Below are 19,256 nucleotides of genomic sequence, written 5' to 3' on the forward strand. Positions count from 1 at the left end.
GACCAAGTACCCTCGGGCACAGCTCCTCCCACCCTGGCCCCAGAGAGGACCCTGATCCCTCCCTCCCATTCCTGTAAGAAAAAATTTCCCCAGTTCTCAGCTAGCAAGTTGGGGTGGCCCGAAGCCCAGCCTATACTCTGGAGCCTTAGAAGGAGATCTGTAATGGCAACATGAAGTCTCCACTGACAATATGTTGTAATTACAATAATGATTTATAAATCAGCACCAAGAAGTACTCTAGAATGGCTGGTTAGGGACACACGCAGGCGTGCCTGGTGAGCACAGCAAAACTGGAGGAAAAGCCTGCTCTCTCCAGATAGCAAGTTCAGACCCTCTCCTTCTGAAATGTCACTTGGAGATGTCTGCCCTAATAGTTAGCAAGGACTTATTGTTAAAAAGCGTTCTAAAAAAAAAGAGAAGAAGAAGGTAGCAGGAGGGGAAGAATGAAGCGGGGGAAATCGGAGGGGTAGACGAACCATGAGAGACGATGGACTCTGAAAAACAAACTGAGGGTTCTAGAGGGGAGGGGGGTGGGAGGATGGGTTAGCCTGGTGATGGGTATTGAGGAGGGCATGTTCTGCATGGAGCACTGGGTGTTATGCACAAACAATGAATCATGGAACACTTCATCTAAAACTAATGATGTAATGTATGGGGATTAACATAAGAATAAAAAATAAAATAAAATAAAATAAAAAGCGTTCTAAGCAGAAAGGGAGGAAAACCCGAAAACCCAGGTCCCCAAGAGGTGAGCCAGGCCTCCTAGTTGATAAGGGCTCAGCTTTGCAGAACACAGGGTAGAGAAGCTGGGGCATGCGAACGGAGAGTAGGGAAGGGAAAGGAAGAAGTCCACCCCAGGCTCATGGGTGGAGAGAGAAGAGATGCAGGCATGCTCAGCCTCAGCCACAAAGCCCCAGCTACTTTCAGGATGTGCAGGGCTCCTGTGGCTTTGGGGCCCCACCTCCTCAGGGCTGAGGCCCCAAACCTCAGGAAGAGTGGAGTCAGGAGTAATGATCTCACCAAGGCTCCGGATGTGCCGTCAGCATCCTGTGTACAGCTCCTCCAAAGCAAGGGCGCATCACCTTCTCCGGCTAACTCTTCCTCTTCCTGACTTCCCTATGTCAGCTAAAGGGACCAACCTCGTCACCCATCACCTCATCACTGAAATGTCAAAACCCAGCCAAAAAGTGTCTGTTCTGCAAGATGATAGCTACTTTCACAATCTCTCTAGAATCAGTCTCTTCTTTTCCATTTCTACTGCCAAATTCCAGCTTTCAGTACGTCTCACCTGGACCCTATCTACCTAGTTTTCCGTTTCCTTCCTCCCTTCTTTTCTTGTCCCCTTACAACCAGCTATATATATCCTGCCGCCAGTCTGCCCCTTGCCTGCTCAGGAACTTGTCAGAACGAAGTGCTCCATCTGCCACCTGCCAATTCAAGTCGTCAAGTGGCTTTCTGGACTGATCTCTTGCAGTGTCCATTTCCTCTTCTTCTGGGGATTGTAATTTTTCAATACAGTCTGGGGGGTTTGCCTACCATGCCACCAGCCCTCCCTGCTAGGCTGGGTCAACCAGACATCTCCTCCTTGGGATGTGCACCCCAAGCTGTGGTGACAAAATTACTGAGCATGGCTGCAACAGATTTATCCTGGCGACAGTGGTACCTTGAAGTCGGCTGGCCTTTGGTTCCTTCTGTACCCACTCTGAGACCCTGGAGGGGACATGGGCGTTGAGTCATCTCTCCAATTCTGGGAGTTCCCACAATCTTCTAAGGCAGTCCTTTCCTGCCAAACTCAGCCAAGCTGTTGCTTGTAACCAAAGAGGATTTTCTTAGTACTTTTTGACATACATTTCCTATGTTCCAGCCAAAAGGGAAAACTCCCTAAAAGTGCCATGATGGCCTCCCTCAGCACCCGTTGGCACCTCTCCAGTCCACAGGCACTGCTGAAGCTCTGCATGCCCCTCTTCTGAAACCTCTATGGGGATGGCTTCTGCTTCCTTTAAACCAACAAGCCCCTAGCTGCCCCTTCTACCCTCTTCCACTTTAGACACTGGGGTACCTGCCTTCGCCCCCTCCTAGAGGACAGTGACTTGGTCATTATCTCCTCCACAACACCCAGCAACCCAGCATAGTTTCAGGTTCAGTAAAATTCACCAGGCTCTGGGGGCAGACAACCCAAGGGACAATTACAGGTTTACTGGGCAAAACAGTTGGCGAGTGACAAAGAATGTGGAGTGTGCCATCAGAAAGACTGGAGTCTGAATTCCAGATACTCCACTTACTAGCTGCTGAGTTTGGGCAAGTCTCGTAAGTTTTGTAAGTCTCAATACTTCATCGATGAGGTAGCGACAATAATGCCAATCTCGCAGTGTGAGGGCATCTAGCATGGTGCCTGGCTAGCAGTGAGCACACGGGTAACACCAGCCATGAGTCCAGCTATTAGTAGCTGGCTTAACAGATGCTCTATCAGAGGGCTGGAATCAGGAGTCCTAGGGCTTGCTGTGTAACCCCACCTGGATCTGGGTCTGTTGTATAAACCTACTGAAAAACAACAGGTAGAAAACGCTTCACAAAGTAAAAGCACAATGGAAGTGATTTCTCCCACTTTTCTAAATTTCAGAGATTCCCAGGCATCCTGGCCAGAGCACGGCCATGGCAGGACTTCACCTTGCAAATACTCCAGCCTGCTCAGTCTGAAAGACAGAGTCAGGGCAAATGATGGTGTGGTTCCGCATCTGCTTCCCCCTGTCCATACAGCCATCCCTTTCCAAAGCCTTAGTTCCTAAACGTCCTGCTTTCATGGGGCCTTCCTTCAAATAACCATGGGGTACTGTCTGCTATGTGGTTACAGGGGGACTGGGAGCTCGGGCACCGCAAGTCACCCCTACCATTAACCTCATCAACAATGAGCAGCATGAGAATGAAAGGCAAAGGCCGATCCAGTGCAGCTGCCAAAACAAGCCTGGGTTGTGGAGCAAGGTAGAAGTCCCTCTTAAGACTTTTTTTTTTTTTTTAAGATTTTATTTATTTGAGAGAGAGAGAATGAGAGACAGAGAGCATGAGAGGGAGGAGGGCCAGAGGGAGAAGCAGACTCCCCGCCGAGCAGGGAGCCCGATGCACGACTTGATCCCGGGACTCCAGGATCATGACCTGAGCCGAAGGCAGTCGCTTAACCAACTGAGCCACCCAGGCGCCCCTTCTTAAGACTTTTATCTGCCTAGATTAATCTCCCAATCCACTGTTAGAACCCAAACCAGTGGTTTTCAAAAGGTTCTCTCTGAGGAGCTGAGCAGAAATGCAAATTCCAGGCCCCACCCAGACTGACTGAATCAGAAAAGTCTGGGAGTGGGGCCCAGCAATCTGTGCCTTAAACAGCTCTCGAGGGGATTCTGATGCCTGCTCAAGTATGAAGAACTTTGTCTTTAGCCTTTAATAGCATGACCCTCTGCCTTAACTCAAACATTTGCTGAACACTGTGCACCAAGGACCGAGCCAGGTGATGCTTTCCAGAAATGAGGACACATTTGAAGAACTTCTGCAGTCTAATGGGGGCCCAAATCAAGTACACAAATACACTAGGCAGAGTGTGGCATAAAAGAAGTTTTATAAAGGAATCACTTTCCACCCCTCTCCCCAGACTCTAACCCTCAGACCTTCTCTTGCCATGACTGGGGAAAAGAGAACATCAGTTCTGGAAACCCACCCCCAATGCTGCTATTTTGGACTCCTCAACTGCAGGTTGCTTTCTCAAGAGGAGTGATCCTCACCCAGAGGCATGTCTCAGGTCCAGAGGCCTGACATGTGGGGATATGCTCCCACGAGGCCACACCCAGTGGTTCTTAGGAAATCGGCCCTATCGGGAGTTTAGGCTCAGAAAGTTCCTAGAGGGCCATGAACATGCCACAGCACATCACAACAATGCATTCCTGGGCAGGGTCACTCCCACAGGCCCCTGGCAAGCTTGCACACGAGTGTGCAGATACAGATATAAACCCACAGACAGTTGGCCCCCTGGCCTCCCTTCCTCTAATCTCAAGTTACAAGGTTAAAGGCTTCCTATTCACAGCCAAGGGGGAGGGATCCAAGAGGGGGTGCTGAAGCAGTGAGCCATCTGGTTCAGATCAAGATTGCTCATTCAGGACCCCAGCAAACTCCCAGAGCCTCTTGGGCCTTCCTGATGGCTCACAGACTTCCCTCCCTCCCCCAAATTCCCACAGGGAAACTGAGGACTGGGCTGGAAAGGGATGACCCAAAGGCAAATTTGCCAAAGGAAGACTAGAAAACAAAAACCTGAATTAGGCAAGTCTGTGCCACCTCTCTGAGCCCTGGTTCCCTCTTCCCTTCAGATCCTGAACAACACGACTAAACTCGAGATTACCGCCTACAGACACTGTGCCTTCCTCCACAAAGTGCTCAGGGCACCTAGCAGGCATCCTTCCTCGAACCAGCAACCCCTTCCAAAGTTAGCAGCAGAATCAAGATAAGTTTTAGGGGTGTGGTCTCCCAGACTCCTCTTATGCCACCATCTCTACCAAGGAAGGACGTTCCCTCCATTCTCAGAGGGACTTCAGACCTCACCAGGCATAATAAGAGGAAGGAATGACCAACCGGCGTCTAGACAATTGTCCCAAAGCAAGATGGGAGTGTGAGTTACAGGCTAGGAATGACTGTTTCCCAGAGGCCCCAGAGTGCCTTGAAGTCCCCTCGGAGGCTTTGGCTGGAAGAAGCTGCCACTCCTTTTCTGCCACTAGCACTTCTCTTCCTCCTTTCCCCCCAGTACCTTAGACTCTGTTCTTCAGTGCTTTACGCAGCTGTAAAGCAAGAGACAAGATGGGAGATGGATGCAGTTAGCAAGAAATAGAAATTGAAAGGCTAACTTGAGCAAAGAAGCAATGGGTGGGTGACTCTTTACAGGCAGAGAGGGCCAGAAGTGGGCTATGGGAAGGAGGAGGCAGTTAACAGAAGTGGGCTATGGGAAGGAGGAGGCAGTTAAAAGAAGTGATAGAAAGCTAAAGGGGAAACTAAAGTGAGCTCTGCCCAGAGCTGCAGCAGGGGGCTTGGGAAGTTTGGTCCAGTTACAGTGGAATGGCTGAAGGAAAAAAATGACTTCCATTCCAAGGCATGGGCTCAGACCAGCCCTCAAAGGACTGGGGCATGGCCTTGGCCAAGTTCCTGGTTTATGTCATGCCTCAGTTTCTCCAAAGTGGGAAGGAGGTCAAGCTGTTAGGTCTTATCAGAGAGAACTGGGCCATCGGGGGTGGCCACGGGGCAGTGCCAAGTAGGGGAAAGAGGAGAGAGGTGCTGATGGTGCAAAGACAGCCTGTGGGCAAGGGGAGCGGGGCAGGGGTCTCCAGATAGCTCAGAGGCCAAGAGCACGCAGGGGTTGGGGGTACGAACTAGCCAGTGGGCAGTAAGTCCAGACTGGGGCAGGGAGCGCTTCCGAAAGCTGAGGCTGGGGGTTGCCACCAAGGAGTGGAACAGTCGCGCCTCAAGGGCTGGGAGCGGCTTGAGGTGCAGAAGCAGAAGGCGGGGATGGAGACTGAGGCCAAGACAGGCGGACCCCCGCCCCCATGAGGGAACCCAGAGCCCCGACCCTGGGGAAGTTGCCGGGGTGGACCGGGCCGGTCTGGGCCGCTGGGCCGAGCCAGCCGCCGGCGCGGAAGGGGTTCAGGCAGCAAGGGGCCCGGGGCGCCCCGCATCCCGCCCGCCCTCATCCCGCCCGCGCACCTCAGTCAGCGCCGGGCGCCGCGCGGGCCATGCTCGCCGCTCCTGCCGCCGCCTCCGCCCGTGCAGAAAGCTGCCGCCGCTGGCGGCGTCCGGACCCGTTAGCTCCGCGGCTCCCTCGTCCGCCCGCAGCAGGCCAGTCCCGCCCTTGCCGGCTCTGCCCTCCGGGAGCGAGCTACCGCCGCCGCCGCCTCAGCCCGGCCCCTCCCCCCACCCCAGCCCGGCTAGAAGGAAAGGGTGGGGGAAGGGGGCGGCTGCCCCCTCCCCATTCACATCCTCTCCGTCTCTCCCCACCCTCCTCCAGCCGCAGCCGCGCGGGCATGCTGGGATATGGAGTGCAGCCGGCGCTGGGCCGCTAGAGGTGCCCCACACCCAGGACTACAACTCCCGAAAGACAGCGCGCGCGCCCTAGGGATTATGGGCTTTGTAGTTCGTCCGGGGCCAGGGGGTCTACCGCGCAGGGGGTGGGGTCGGGGAGGGGGGGCGGATGGGAAATCTCCATTTCCAGAAGGCTGGGCTCCCGGCGTTTGAAACAGAGGATGTGGGGGTCTGCGGTGCCCCGGGCTCGGATTGAATACCTGGATCCCCAAGGAGGTGCAAACTGTAGCCCAGGATGCCTCTCAGACGCGGCTGTGGCCAGCTGCGGCCGATCCCGGCTGAAGGGGAAGCCTCCGGGCCCCTAAACAGCGCCTCGAGTACGGTTCCCACTCGCGCTCCCAAAGAGCCATGACCTGAGACCAGCTTGGCCTTGTGCCCGGGCTCTGCAAGCGGGAGGAGCTGTGGTGGGGCCTTTGCGCTCAGGCGAGAGAAGGGGCTCCAGGAGCTGCGTGGGCGTGGGGTTTTCCCCACCCGGGAAAAGGAAAGCGAGTGACTGTGGGTTTCCCGCAGCACCTCGTTCCAGTCGCACTCTCTTTTGTCAGATGCTCTTAGCTCCCTCCCTACAGTTTAGGGTAAGGCGCACACGTTTAAAATAATTTTTTTCCATGTCTTCTCTTATCAGGGACCTTCCCCAACTTCCAAACCTAACTCAAACCCTTCGAGAAGCTCCAGGTCGACCGCACTTTCGCCCTCCAAGCTTCATCTCCCCTGGCAGCGCGGAAGCCTGTAGGTCAGTTGTTCTCAAACTTTGGCGTGTATCAGATTCTGGAGAGCTTGCTCAAATAAAGCTGGCTCCCCACTCGCAGTTTCTGTTTCACTAACTCTAGAGTGTGCCTGGGAATTTGCATTTCTAACAGCATCCCAGGTGAGGCTGCTGGGTGCTGGTCTGGGGAACCACTTTGAGACCTGCTACTGTTGCTGTTTGTTTGCTAGAGTTCTGGCTTTGTCCTTCAAGGATAGGCCTGCTGTGGAGTATTAGCTTCTGAAAAGCCTGGCCTTGTAAGGCAGGGTCCTAGCGTAGTTTAGCACAGGAGTGCTCTTTTTAATTGTAATGAATAAACAAATCAGTTCATCCTGTAAAGAAAACTACGGTGTGGGCCATCTGACTGAAAGGTGTTCCAGATCTTAGCCCTTGGTGTTTTCTCTAAAGCTGGGAAGGTTTTCTGGTGCTAACTGCCCGCCCCCCAGGCCTCCCCCCGCCATGGATGTAAGCCAAGGGGTGAATTCTCAAACCGGGAGTCCAGTGGGCTCAGTAGAACCCACTGCCTCTGGGTGGGCTATGTCCTAAAACAGGCTGGGGAGGCACCTGGGTGGCTCAGTTGGTTAAGCACCTGACTTCGGCTTAGGTTATGATCTCAGGGTCCTGGGATTGAGCCCGACGTTGGACTCCCTCCTCGATGGGGAGTCAGCTTGTTCCTCTCCCCCCTGGTCATTTTCTGTCTCTCAAATAAATAAACTCTTTTTAAAAATAAATTAAAAATAAAACAGGCTGGGGTAGTGAGAGGTGGGAAGGTGGCTTCCTGCCCTCTCAGGTGGACTCTCTTTACCACCTGCTGTCCTGCTGTTCTAGGAGCTACAAGCCCCTGAAGACAAGACTTGGTGACCGTCACCCTCAGGCACAATCCTAGACTCTTCCAGCTGTAAGGTGACAAAGATTCACTGCTTGACCAAACTTAAGCCAGGCTCCTCTAAGCTCTCTTCTACAATAGGCCTCAACCTTGGCCTATAAAAACTACACTCCTCAACACAAATGATTTCATTCATCCTCCTTCCTGCACAGTAAAGACTTAAACACAATAACATAGTTTCTAACAGCTCAAAGGCCACATCCCTAGGATGACCCTAGCTCTTTTGAAGTGTCGGCTCGATAAAGTTCAAGGCTGCCAAAAGGATTTATTGTTTGTTTTAGCCAACACCTGAAGATAGGTGATTACTCCAACTTACCCACTTACTACAAAGGGCTTGCAACTGCGACTCCTTCCTCTGTCCCTTTGAGATGTATATGTATCTCCTGCAGCTCAGGTGTGCCTTTCCCAAGGACCTGAAAGCCATTCCTTTGAAATGTAATCATCAGAAAGGATAAGGCCTCTGTCTCCCAGTTTCTCTGGAGGATAGAATCCGAACTTCGATAATTGCCAGCTAACAGACACAGCTGGCCTAAGCATTTACACCGACCAATCCTTTGTCATTTTTCACTTCCCTGACTACCGCGTCCCTCTCACCTGCCTTCATACTCCCTCATTCTCTCTTTAAAATGCCCAGTCACCTCTACAAATTGAAATTGAATTCAGTTCACATTGGACCCTCTTCCTTATTGCAGTAGTATATTCCTGGTTAAAATCTGGCATTACCACTTTAGTGTCTAGCTTTGTTTATCTTTGACAAAGGTGGTGGGTACACTGAGTCCTCAGGGCCCATATTCTAGTCTTCCACCCATCCACTGAGGACTAAAAGGGTGTTATTCCTAGGTCCTTGGGCAAGTAGCCAAGTGGCCACCAGAGGCATTGGACCTTGACTAAGGTTACCTCTGGAATGCTTTTCTGTTTCTTTTGTCCCCATCACAGGCCAGTGGAGGCTAAGTAATCCACATGCAACCCCATGCTCTGCCCATAAAACCAGCTGCCAGGCCCTTCCTACAAGGGCTTAGCCTCTGCACCTGAGTCATGTGCAATGACAACATTCCCTCACATGCAGAAGGTACATGGAATTCTTTGAGTTTACATCGATCTCCCAAATCTCTGTTGGCAGATGATGCAGGGAGAACTGAGATGTCCTTTCATGGGCAGGACAAAGAGACCCTCTCTCTACCTCAGCACCAACAAAAACCCTCATCATCACCCTTACCACCTTCCAATTAGATGTCAGATTGGTTCACCCATTTCCCCTTGCCGGTTCTGCCCTCCCATCCCCTCTATCAATCCAAATTCTGCCTGACTGTCCGAAGTCTACCTTCAGTTTTCCTTCCTCCAGAAGGTTCTCCCCAACTGCCTCAGTGTAGCATTTGGATTTTTTTTTTTTTAAGATTTTTTATTTATTTATTTGAGAGAGAGAGAATGAGAGAGAGCACATGAGAGTGGGGAGGGTCAGAGGGAGCAGACTCCCTGCCGAGCAGGGAGCCCGATGCGGGACTCGATCCCGGGACTCCAGGATCATGACCTGAGCCGAAGGCAGTCGCTTAACCAACTGAGCCACCCAGGCGCCCCTAGCATTTGGATTTGAATCATTCATTGAAAAGCCTAGCTTTGCTGGTGAACTGTCCAGTGCAAGAGAGGAAGTGGAACAGGAATTTGGGAGTTGGAAGATGGCAGATGAGAGCACAGGGCTTTGGAGGCAGACAGCTACTAAGCAGCAAGGGGCAAAGAGGAGAGGGATGGGCTCCCTCGCACCTTGGGTTTCTGTCTGGGGGACAGAAGCTTAAATGGCAGTTCCCACCGCTAGTCCTGTGTGTGATCCAGAGCAAGTTACACAGATCTTTCATCTGTAAAATGGGAATAATAATAATAAAAGAGCTCATTTTTTAGAGTTGTTGTAAAGATTGAAAAAATACTATGAGATAGAAGACTATCAAAAATAAATCAAGTTAATCTATAAATTTAATGTGATTCCAGTACAAATACCAGCATGGTTTTTTGTTGTTGTTCATTTTTGTTCATTTTTTGGAGATGGGAGAGAGAAGTAGATAAATTGATTTTTAAAAATTATTTGGAAAAATAACAAGCAAGACAAGTCAGGAAATTTTTTAAAAAAACTAACAGTAGTGAATGGTGTTGGCCCTCTCAGATATTAAACATATTATAAAGTCTGCTCTTAAAAGGGTATGATAGATCAATGACACAGACCTGCCAGTCTAGAAGTAAACTCAAATATTCATAGAAATAAGCTTAGATACTAAAGGAAAATTGGCAAAGATACATTCTCAAATAAGTGGGAGAAAAGGCGAATTACTTTATAATGATGCAGGGACAATTGGAGAACCAATTGCTAAAAAATTTAGCCAACACTGAATAAATTAATGGATCGCGCTAAAAATCACCAATGGCTCTCAGTGTCATGAAAAACAAAGACAACCATCTTCATTTGAGGACAATGGAAGTATGATACTCTGAAAGTAGTGTTGAAGAGAGAAATCACCCCAAAGCTGACAACACCAATGTACAGAATATGCTGGTATCAGAGGACCAGGTTATTTGAAACCACGGAAGATACAATCAACAAATGGCCCAGTTTCTTCAATGAATACCTTGAAAATTAAAAAAAAAAAAAAAAAAAGAAGAGAATCTGTAAATTTTAAAAGCCCTGTCAGCCCATTACAATGTATGGACTTTATTCATAAAACTGAAAAAAAAAAAAAAGTTGTTTTAGAATAGGGGAAATTTGGGGGTGCCTGGGTGGCTCAGTTGCTTAAGCAATTGCCTTCGGCTCAGGTCATGATTCCAGGGTCCTGGGATCGAGCCCCGCATCGGGCTCCCTGCTCGGCGGGAAGCCTGCTTCTCCTTCTTCCATACCCCCTGCTTGTGTTCCCTCTCTCTCTGTCTCTCTCTCTCTGTCAATTAAATAAATAAATAAAATCTTTAAAAAAAAAAAAAAAGAATAGGGGAAATTTGAACTCTGACCATTGGGTATTAAGTAATTGTTATTAATTTTAAGTGTTCTGATGGTGTCATGGTTAGTTTTTTGTTTAAGAGACCTCATTTAATAATATATCCTGAAATCGTATTTATGGAATGATAAGATGTCTGGGGTTTGTTTCAAAATAATCCAGGGTTGGGTGGAGGTATAGATACAATAAGGTTGACTGGATTGATCATTGTTGGAGTGGGGGGGATGATGGTTACTTGGGGTTCATTATAACATTGTTTTCCACTTTTGCAGTGTTTGGAGTTTTCCATAATAAAATGGTTTAAACATGTTTCAGTCAGATCTCTACCTCATAGCTAGCTAAAAACCACCACCACCACCATCAAAAACCAATAGAAAAATGGGAGACATTTTTGCAATTTATATTAAAAGGTGAAGAGCTAATATAAAGTGCTTTTGTAAATCAGTAAGAAGACCAAGAAACCAATAAGAAATGTGAAAATTATACAAACAGTTCACAAAAAAAGGAAACACAATGGCTCTGATATGAAAAGATGCAGAGCTTCCGTTTTTAAAAAATTGTAAAATACACATAACATGAACTTTACCACTTTAACCATTTTTAAATGTACAGTTCAGTGGCTTTAAATAACATTTACAGTGTTGTGCAACCATCACCACCATCCATCCACAGAGCTCTTTTCATCTTGCAAAACTGAGAAGATCTGTACCCATTAAACAATGACTCCTCACATTTTCCCCTCCCCCCCAGTTCCTGACAACCACCATTCTACTTTCTATCTCTATAAATTCGACTATGAAGTCATATCAACATGAGGACACTATTTGTCCTTTTGTGTCTGGCTTGTTTCACTTAGCATACTGTCCTCAATGTTCATTCACATTGTAGCATATGTCAGGACTTCCTTCCTTTTTCAGGCAGAATAATATTCTATTGTATGTATATTCCACATTTTATCCATTTATTTGTCAATTGACACTTGGGTTGCTTCCATCTTTTGGCTATTGCAAACAAAGCCCCTCTGAGCATCACTCTTAATAAAATAAATGCAAATTAAAACCACACTGAAATATCATTTTTCACCTATTAGATTGGCAAAAACCAAAAAGCTTGATAACTATATTGGCAAGAGTGTGGGGAACAGGATTCATATACACTGTCAGTGTGGCTGGAAATTGGTACAGCCTGAAAGAAGAGTAACTTGGTAATACCTTCAAATTACACATGCACACACCATTTGACCTAGCAATTTGTAAGAAAGTATCCTATTTACACATTTTCTTAGTTACATACAGATATGGCTATTTGTTACAACATTGTAAGAGCAAAGATTAAAAGTGATCTGTATGGGGGCGCCTGGGTGGCTCAGTCGTTAAGCGTCTGCCTTCCGCTCAGGTCATGATCCCAGGGTCCTGGGATCGAGCCCCGCATCGGGCTCCCTGCTCTGCAGGAAGCCTGCTTCTCCCTCTCCCACTCCCCCTGCTTGTGTTCCCTCTCTGGCTGTCTTTCTCTCTGTCAAATAAATAAAATCTTAAAAAAAAAAAAAAGTGATCTGTATGTTGTGGCACCTGGGTGGCTCAGTCCCTTAAGCAACCGACTCTTGGTTTCAGCTCAGGTCATGATCTCGGGGCCGTGAGATGGAGCCCCAAGTCTGGCTCCATCCTCAGTGGGAAGTTTGTTTGAGAGTCTCTCTCCCTCTCCCTCTGCCCGCCCCCCACACTTTCTCACAAACAAACAAATAAATGTTGATGTAAATAAATGTTGATGATCTAAATTAAATATTAAATGAATAGATTGAAGACATTTCAACTGATGGTGTCTTTTATTATCATTACCTCAGTGGATAAGAAACTATTAGAGAGCAGGGGACTGGCTTTTGTAGGTCCAAACAGACCTTCAAGAAATATTGATTAAATTAATGAAATTATTTCTTAGTCTCTGGCAGAACTGAAGTGGCAGGCAGCTCAAGGAGGTTATGTGGCTCATCCAAGGTCATTCATATATAATATGTACTACCTATTGTTTATGTGTAAAACACAGTGGAGGGCACTCTGAAATTGAAAAATTGGACCCTACCTTCTAAGAGATTGAGATCTAGCAAAGCACTCTGGCACACATGAAAAATATCAAGGTTTTTTTTTTTTTAAGACTTTATTTTAATCTCCACAACCGACGTGGGGCTCAAACTCACAACCCCAAGACCGAGAGTCACACAATCTCCTAAGTGAACCAGCCAGGCACTACCAAAATATCAAGGTTGTTGTTTTTTGGGTTTTTTTTATGGTCCTTTCAGTTATATCAATGGAGACCATTGTTCTAGTGGGTAAATTGAGGCACAGATCAGAGAAGCAGTTTCTCAAAAGCCATACAAAACAGCAGAAGAAAGATGCTGACTAAAATAGAAGTCATCCTTCCATTTGTGCCCCATCCTTAGTGCCCTGGGGGACTCATTTCAAGGGAACCATTTCCTACCAATGTTGATGCACTGGATCAGCCTTCTCAAAGGTGTGCAGGTCCTGTGAGATGCTCCTCTACAAAAAGATTCCCTAACCTGTGTGTGAAATGCTTTATACGTTAGTGTAAAGTTCTCCATGCATATAGGTATTTTTTCCCTACCTTTGTCCACCAAGAAGGCCTGAGAATGGTGACACCCCATTAGCAACTGAGCTTGTTGTTATTTTTTAAATTGAGGTGAAAATCACAGAACATAAAATTAACCATTCTGGTATTTTGATTTTAATATTTTTTGGAGGGGGCACCCAGAAATTAACCACTTTATAGCATACAATTCAGTGTATTTAGTACATTCACAATACTTTGTAACCAATACTTCTATCTGGTTCCAAAACATTTTCTTTATCCCAAAAGAAAATCCTGTATCCATCAAGCAACGATGCCTCACGCTCCCTCCCCCTAGCCCCTGGAAACCACTGTGTTCTGTCTCTATGGATTCACTATTCTAAATATTTCATATAAATGGAATCATAGAAAATATGGTCATTCATGTCTGACTTCTTTCACTTAGCATAATGTTTTCAAGGCTCACCCATGTTATTGCATGTGTCCGTATTTCATTCTTTTATGACTGAATACCACTCCATTGCATAGAAATACTATACTTTGTTTATTCAGTATATTGGTTTCTTAAATTTGTGAGAAGAAAATAAGCCTGTCTACCTTTGTTTAATGGTTCTATAGCCCGTCTGCAGCAACACTTGTTAACATCTTACAGAAGTGCTCTTTGGAAAATACTGCACAAGATATTTGTGAATGGCAATGGTCAGGCTTTGGGGAACAGGGTCCACTTAATGATGAAGTATGCTTAAAATCTCTGCAGAAAGGGTTCGTTGTTTATTCTATCAAGTCTGTGTTTTAATTTTTATTTATTTTTTCCTTTTATTATTATTATTTTTAAGTAGGTTCCACACCCTGCATGGAGCCTGATGCAGGGCTTGAACTCAAGACCATGAGATGGAGACCTGAGCTGAGATCAAGAGTTGGACGTTTTAAAAATTAAAACACTCGGGGTGCCTGGGTGGCTCAGTTGGTTAAGCGTTGGACTCTTGATTTTGGCTCAGGTCATGATCTCAGGGTTGTGAGACTGAGCCCCTCTGCTGGGCTCACGCTGAGTGGGGAGTCTGCTTGAGATTCTCTCTCTCCCTCTGCCCCTCCCCCTGCTTGTGTGCGTACTCTCTCAAATAAATAAATAAATCTTTAAAAAATAACTTTTATTTATATATTTGAGAAAGAGAGAGAGAGTGCACGATCAGGGAGGAGGGGCAGAGAGAGAGGGAGAAGCAGACTCCCCACTGAGCAGGAAGGCCAACGTGGGGCTCAATCCCAGGACCCAGAGATCATGACCTGAGCTGAAGGCAGACATTTAACCAACTGACCCACCCAGGCGCCCCCCACAAAATAATTTTTAACAAACATAACAGCTTTTTTGTTTTCTCCTTGGAAGACCCAGCAGAAGAGTTTAATATCTTTTCTCCATTTTCCTCAACCAGTTAGTTCCCATGTCTCCTCTACTGTTTCTGTAGTAAATGCTGTGGGTTATACACTTTTTTTTTTAAAGATTTTATTTATTTATTTCAGAAAGAGAGCACATGAGAGGGGGGAGGGGCAGAGGGAGAAGCAGACTCCCTGCCGAGCAGGGAGCCCGATGCGGGACTCGATACGGGACTCGATGCAGGACTCGATCTCGGGACTCCAGGATCATGACCTGAGCCGAAGGCAGTCGCTTAACCAACTGAGCCACCCAGGTGCCCCGGGTTATACGCTTTTACAGCAATGGTGCACCCATTCTCCACTTTTCTCAGTTGTTGTGTTGGCAGCTAATGACTCACAGTTTCATCCTTCTCCAGAGAATTGTCCTCAGTCCACATGAGCTGTTTCATCCAGACATACCTGGGAAATTATGCTCCTCCTTTCCCCACCTCCCAGTGGCCCACAGCCTGTGAATGAGTGATGTGGGGTACAAAGCCCAGCTCCCTTGCTTCTGAGAGAGCTAAACCTTGTGTTGCATTTTATGCCTCAGAGCTCACTGTAGGATCAGACCGAGTCTGGACATCTTTGCTTGGTTTCTTCCCCTGCCCTATCCTGCTTCCCTCACTGCCCTAATAAATCATTTGCACAAGAATCCCTGTCTCAGGGGCGCCTGGGTGACTCAGTCGTTAAGCGTCTGCCTTAGGCTCAGGTCATGATCCCGGGGTCCTGGGATCGAGGCCGCATTGGGCTCCCTGCTCCGCGGGAAGCCTGCTTCTCCCTCTCCCACTCCCCCGGCTTGTGTTCCCTCTCTCGCTATCTCTCTCTCTGTCAAATAAATAAATTTTAAAAATCTTAAAAAGGGGCACCTGGGTGGCTCAGTTGGTTAAGCGACTGCCTTCAGCTCAGGTCATGATCCTGGAGTCCCTGGATCGAGTCCCGCGTCGGGCTCCCTGCTCGGCAGGAAGCCTGCTTCTGCCTCTGACCCTCCCCCCTCTCATGTGCTCTCTCTCTCATTCTCTCTGTCTCAAATAAAAAAAAAAAAATCTTAAAAAAATATATATATAAAAAAAATCTTAAAAAAAAAAAAGAATCCCTGTCTCAGGCTCTGCATCTAGGGACCCCAACCTAAGCTATCCCTGTGGGTAGTCCTGGCTCCCAGAGCTATTGCCTGCTACCAGCAGCAGGCATAAATTTCATCTTGGGCCTTCCAGATTGCACCTCCTCCAAGAAGCCGGACCTGGGCCCTCACACTCTGGCAGCATTCAAGGAAATTCGGTGCCTAATCTGGCCAGGCACTGTTCTAACCCTTTTGTGTGCATTAGCACATAATCCTCCCAACAAACTGATTAGGCAAATACTCTTGTATTCTTACAGATGAAGAAAATGAGGCTCAGAGAGATTGAGTGTCTTGCTCACACAGTAAGAAAGTAATGGAAATTAAGGAGCATTTGTCTGATTTCACACCCTTGTATTTAACCACCATACTCTATCCTAGATTGTAGCATCAGAACTTTTATTTTTATGGGTCTATCTACCCCAGACAGTGGGACTATATACAGAGCAGAGAGCTACATGTTGTTATGTGTATTGCTGACAGATTGTGCTGAGGGCTTCGCTTTATTAAAAATGTTCTTTTTAACAGGATCTCGGCAGGACTGAGCTGGGCCAGTGGTCTCCAGATTCCCAATAGGGAAGAGTGTCGGGAGAACTCTGCCAGCGCTCCTGGGCGTCCACTGGCTGGAGGGGGCATTTGCAGGTATCTTTGCTACTCAGACCAAGGAATTCTAGAGTGACTATGGAGCTCCCCACCTCAGTATGCCTATCCTAGGAAGTGGGGTGAACCCCTTTGCCTCTGAGCTCCACGGTTTTCCTTGAGCCTCTGCCAGAGCTGCATTTATAGGCATCCCTGCCTTCCACTCTACTGCAGAGCGGGGAGCTGCACTGCTAAGAACAGCAGCAGGGGGAGACAGCTCATCACTTCCCTGGAGGCTTCTTGCGTTCACAGAGGAAAGAGCAGGCACTGAAGTGGGAGGGTCAGACCTGGGCCAAGTGAAGAGGGGTAATGACTCCAGGGGGAGAAGACCAAGGGAAGGAGAGAGATTGGGGGGAGGAGGTGGGGTAGTTGGGGGCTGACTAGGGAATTGTTGGTTATTCATTCATTCGACAACTTGTTTTAAGCACCTACAATGTCCTAGGCACTGTTTTGGGGACTGAGGAATCATGGACAAACCAAAGACCCTGCTTTAATGAGGCAACAGGAGGAGGACAACAATAAAAATAATCCTGTTAATGGTTAATACTTTTTGAGCATTTACCATGGAGTCAAGAAGTTATCTTATCCTCACAACAATCTCAAGCTATGATACCATTATTAACCTGTTTTACAGGCAGTGACAAGGAGATAGAGAGTAACCAAGTGACTGGCTAATGTTACACGGAGTTTGAGCAGGGTCCCTCATCTTCTTTGAGATTGATGCCAAGGCCTCTCAGGCTCCCTGCTGACCACAGTCGATTCAGAAAATACATATTTGTAAGAAAAATTCAAACAATAGCGATGAAACTCAAGTTCTCCTTGCCCGTCCCCATCCCTAGCAGTCTCCATACTTTTACAATACTACGTGTCCATATACATTATTTTTGACATGAGTGGCTTCCTGTATATACGGTTCTACAACTTTTTTCCCCTTAACAAAATATCTTGAGCACTGTTCCCTATTGTACACACAGTTTTACTTCCTTGTTTCTAACTGCTGCATAGTATTCCATGGCATGGATGTACTCTAGAGAAAAGGTGTGTCCAATTTTTCGCTATTACAAACAATGCTGCCATTCACAACTTTTCCAAAAGCTCCGCAGATCCTCTTCCTACTGCAAAGTTGGAAAGTTTCTTCCGGAAGGACCCATGTAATGAAACCCGCGAAAGCACTAGCCAACTGTCAATCCAACAGTAGCCGCTTAGGCTCGGGCAACAGCTGTTGTTATCTAACCCCCCCGACCCCCCAATGGATTTTATTTTCTTCCGAGAAAAGCAGCTGCCCCAGGTCCAGGCTAGGGAGCTAAACAGAACCCCAAACGAGAAACCTCGAGTCCCAGAAAACGAGCTTGCGTCTCTAAGACGCATTCGTTCCTCTGGGAGTTGTAGTTTTGCTGGGCAACGGAGCCCCCTTCTATTCTCACTTCCTTTCTCCATCTGAACTCACATGCCCTTTAGGAAAGCGCTGCCCTCACCAGATCTGCGTACCCGTGCAATAAAGAGCTCGGAGTTAGTTTTTTGGGGAGGACAAGCCAGGACGGACGGGGGGGTGAAACTACATTTCCCAGGGTGCGCCGCGAAGGGGCAAGCAGTCCCGCGTTAAAAAGCCGGCGGCGCCGAAAGCCCAGCTGAGGCAGGTACGTCGGTCCGTGCGGGTCCCTGCTTCGCGCACCTTAGTCCCTCCCACTGTTTTTCGGCCCACGTTCTCGGACCCGCAGGACCGAGCTGGGCCAGTGGCCTCCTCCCGGTTCCCGATAGAGAAGAGTGTTCGAGAACTCTGCCGGCGCCCCTGGGCGTCCACTGGTTGTAGGGGGGCGTTTGCAGGTCCTGCTACCCTTTGGTCTGGGTCTTTTCAGTGGGAGCTCCGGGACCTGGCCAGTGCCGGGCACTTGGGGATGCCTGGGACCCGCGGGGCGGGGGGGGGGGGGTGGGGGGTGGATATGGGCCCCAGAGGCCCCTCAGCCCTGAGGCAGGTGGGGCTCTGGATGCCAGCACTGCTGACTTTGCTTTGAGGCCCTGTCTCCTGCCTTAGTTTACCCCATCTGGGCTCATCATTATGCACAAATCTCGATTACAGGGCGTTTGTATAATTTACAAAGTGATTTTACTGCCAGTCAACTTCTGTCTGCCTTTTTTTTATCCAGAAGGCAAATCAGATCCCTTCGTGAGCCTGGTTTTGTTTTTTTTTTTTTTGTACCTTTAAAGTTCTAAAATGCAAAATCCCTGCCCCCATGGCTCTTCAAAAAGCATATATGAAGAGGTTTTATTATTTTATTCTGTCCCTGGCTCCCCTTCCCTATCCAATTTTGGGATGGGGAAAATTGGCCGAGGACATTAAACGTGGCCTCAGTAGATGAAGTGTTATTGAAAGTGGGCAGAATATTGGAATAGAGCTCTGTATTCTTTTCTAAGTTTTCTGTAAATGTCAGGTATGAGAGGGCATAGACTGCAGGAGAGATGTCTTGTTCCGACAGGGTGATGAAGAACATGAACTTTGGTGTTGGACACACCTGGCCTGCCTGTACCATCTGTGTTCGACTTTGTGCAGACTCTTTCATCTCTTTCAGCTAATTTCCTTATCTATATCCTGTGTGTGATAAGATCCAATTCATAGGACTATTGAGTGAGTCATGTGAGCTGATTTTGCACTGCCATTGGTGTTGGGCCTGAAGAAAGCACTCCCTGAGCTTTAACCACCAGTATCATTCCACCTTTTGTGTTATCATAAAATACCCTTTTGGCTGATCTGGCAAGTCATACTCCTTCGCCTGGCTTGATTTCCCTAGACCTTCCCTGATTTTTTCATCTTTGGGG

General features: G+C 47.8%; 2 protein-coding genes across 3 annotated transcripts in view; one reads left to right on the forward strand and one right to left on the reverse strand.

Annotated features, from left to right (window-relative positions):
- ST3GAL2 (ST3 beta-galactoside alpha-2,3-sialyltransferase 2) overlaps positions 1 to 5,961 on the reverse strand; it is a 50,529-nt gene extending 44,568 nt beyond the window's left edge. For both annotated transcript variants that reach the window (XR_004682849.1, XM_035024801.1), the window contains exon 1: positions 5,728 to 5,961. The gene's annotated coding sequence lies outside the window, so the exon portion shown is untranslated. The remainder of the gene's footprint in view (positions 1 to 5,727) is intronic.
- Positions 5,962 to 6,239: 278 nt separating this feature from the next.
- Positions 6,240 to 19,256, forward strand: part of FCSK (fucose kinase) — a 32,072-nt gene continuing 19,055 nt past the window's right edge. Inside the window, exons 1-4 of the mRNA XM_035024806.1 lie at positions 6,240 to 6,419; positions 6,725 to 6,832; positions 16,332 to 16,445; positions 17,901 to 18,079. The gene's annotated coding sequence lies outside the window, so the exon portion shown is untranslated. The remainder of the gene's footprint in view (positions 6,420 to 6,724; positions 6,833 to 16,331; positions 16,446 to 17,900; positions 18,080 to 19,256) is intronic.

Source organism: Mirounga leonina, unplaced genomic scaffold (genome assembly GCF_011800145.1).
Source record: "Mirounga leonina isolate KUSES-001 unplaced genomic scaffold, KU_Mleo_1.0 Mir_180, whole genome shotgun sequence".
NCBI lineage: Eukaryota > Metazoa > Chordata > Mammalia > Carnivora > Phocidae > Mirounga > Mirounga leonina.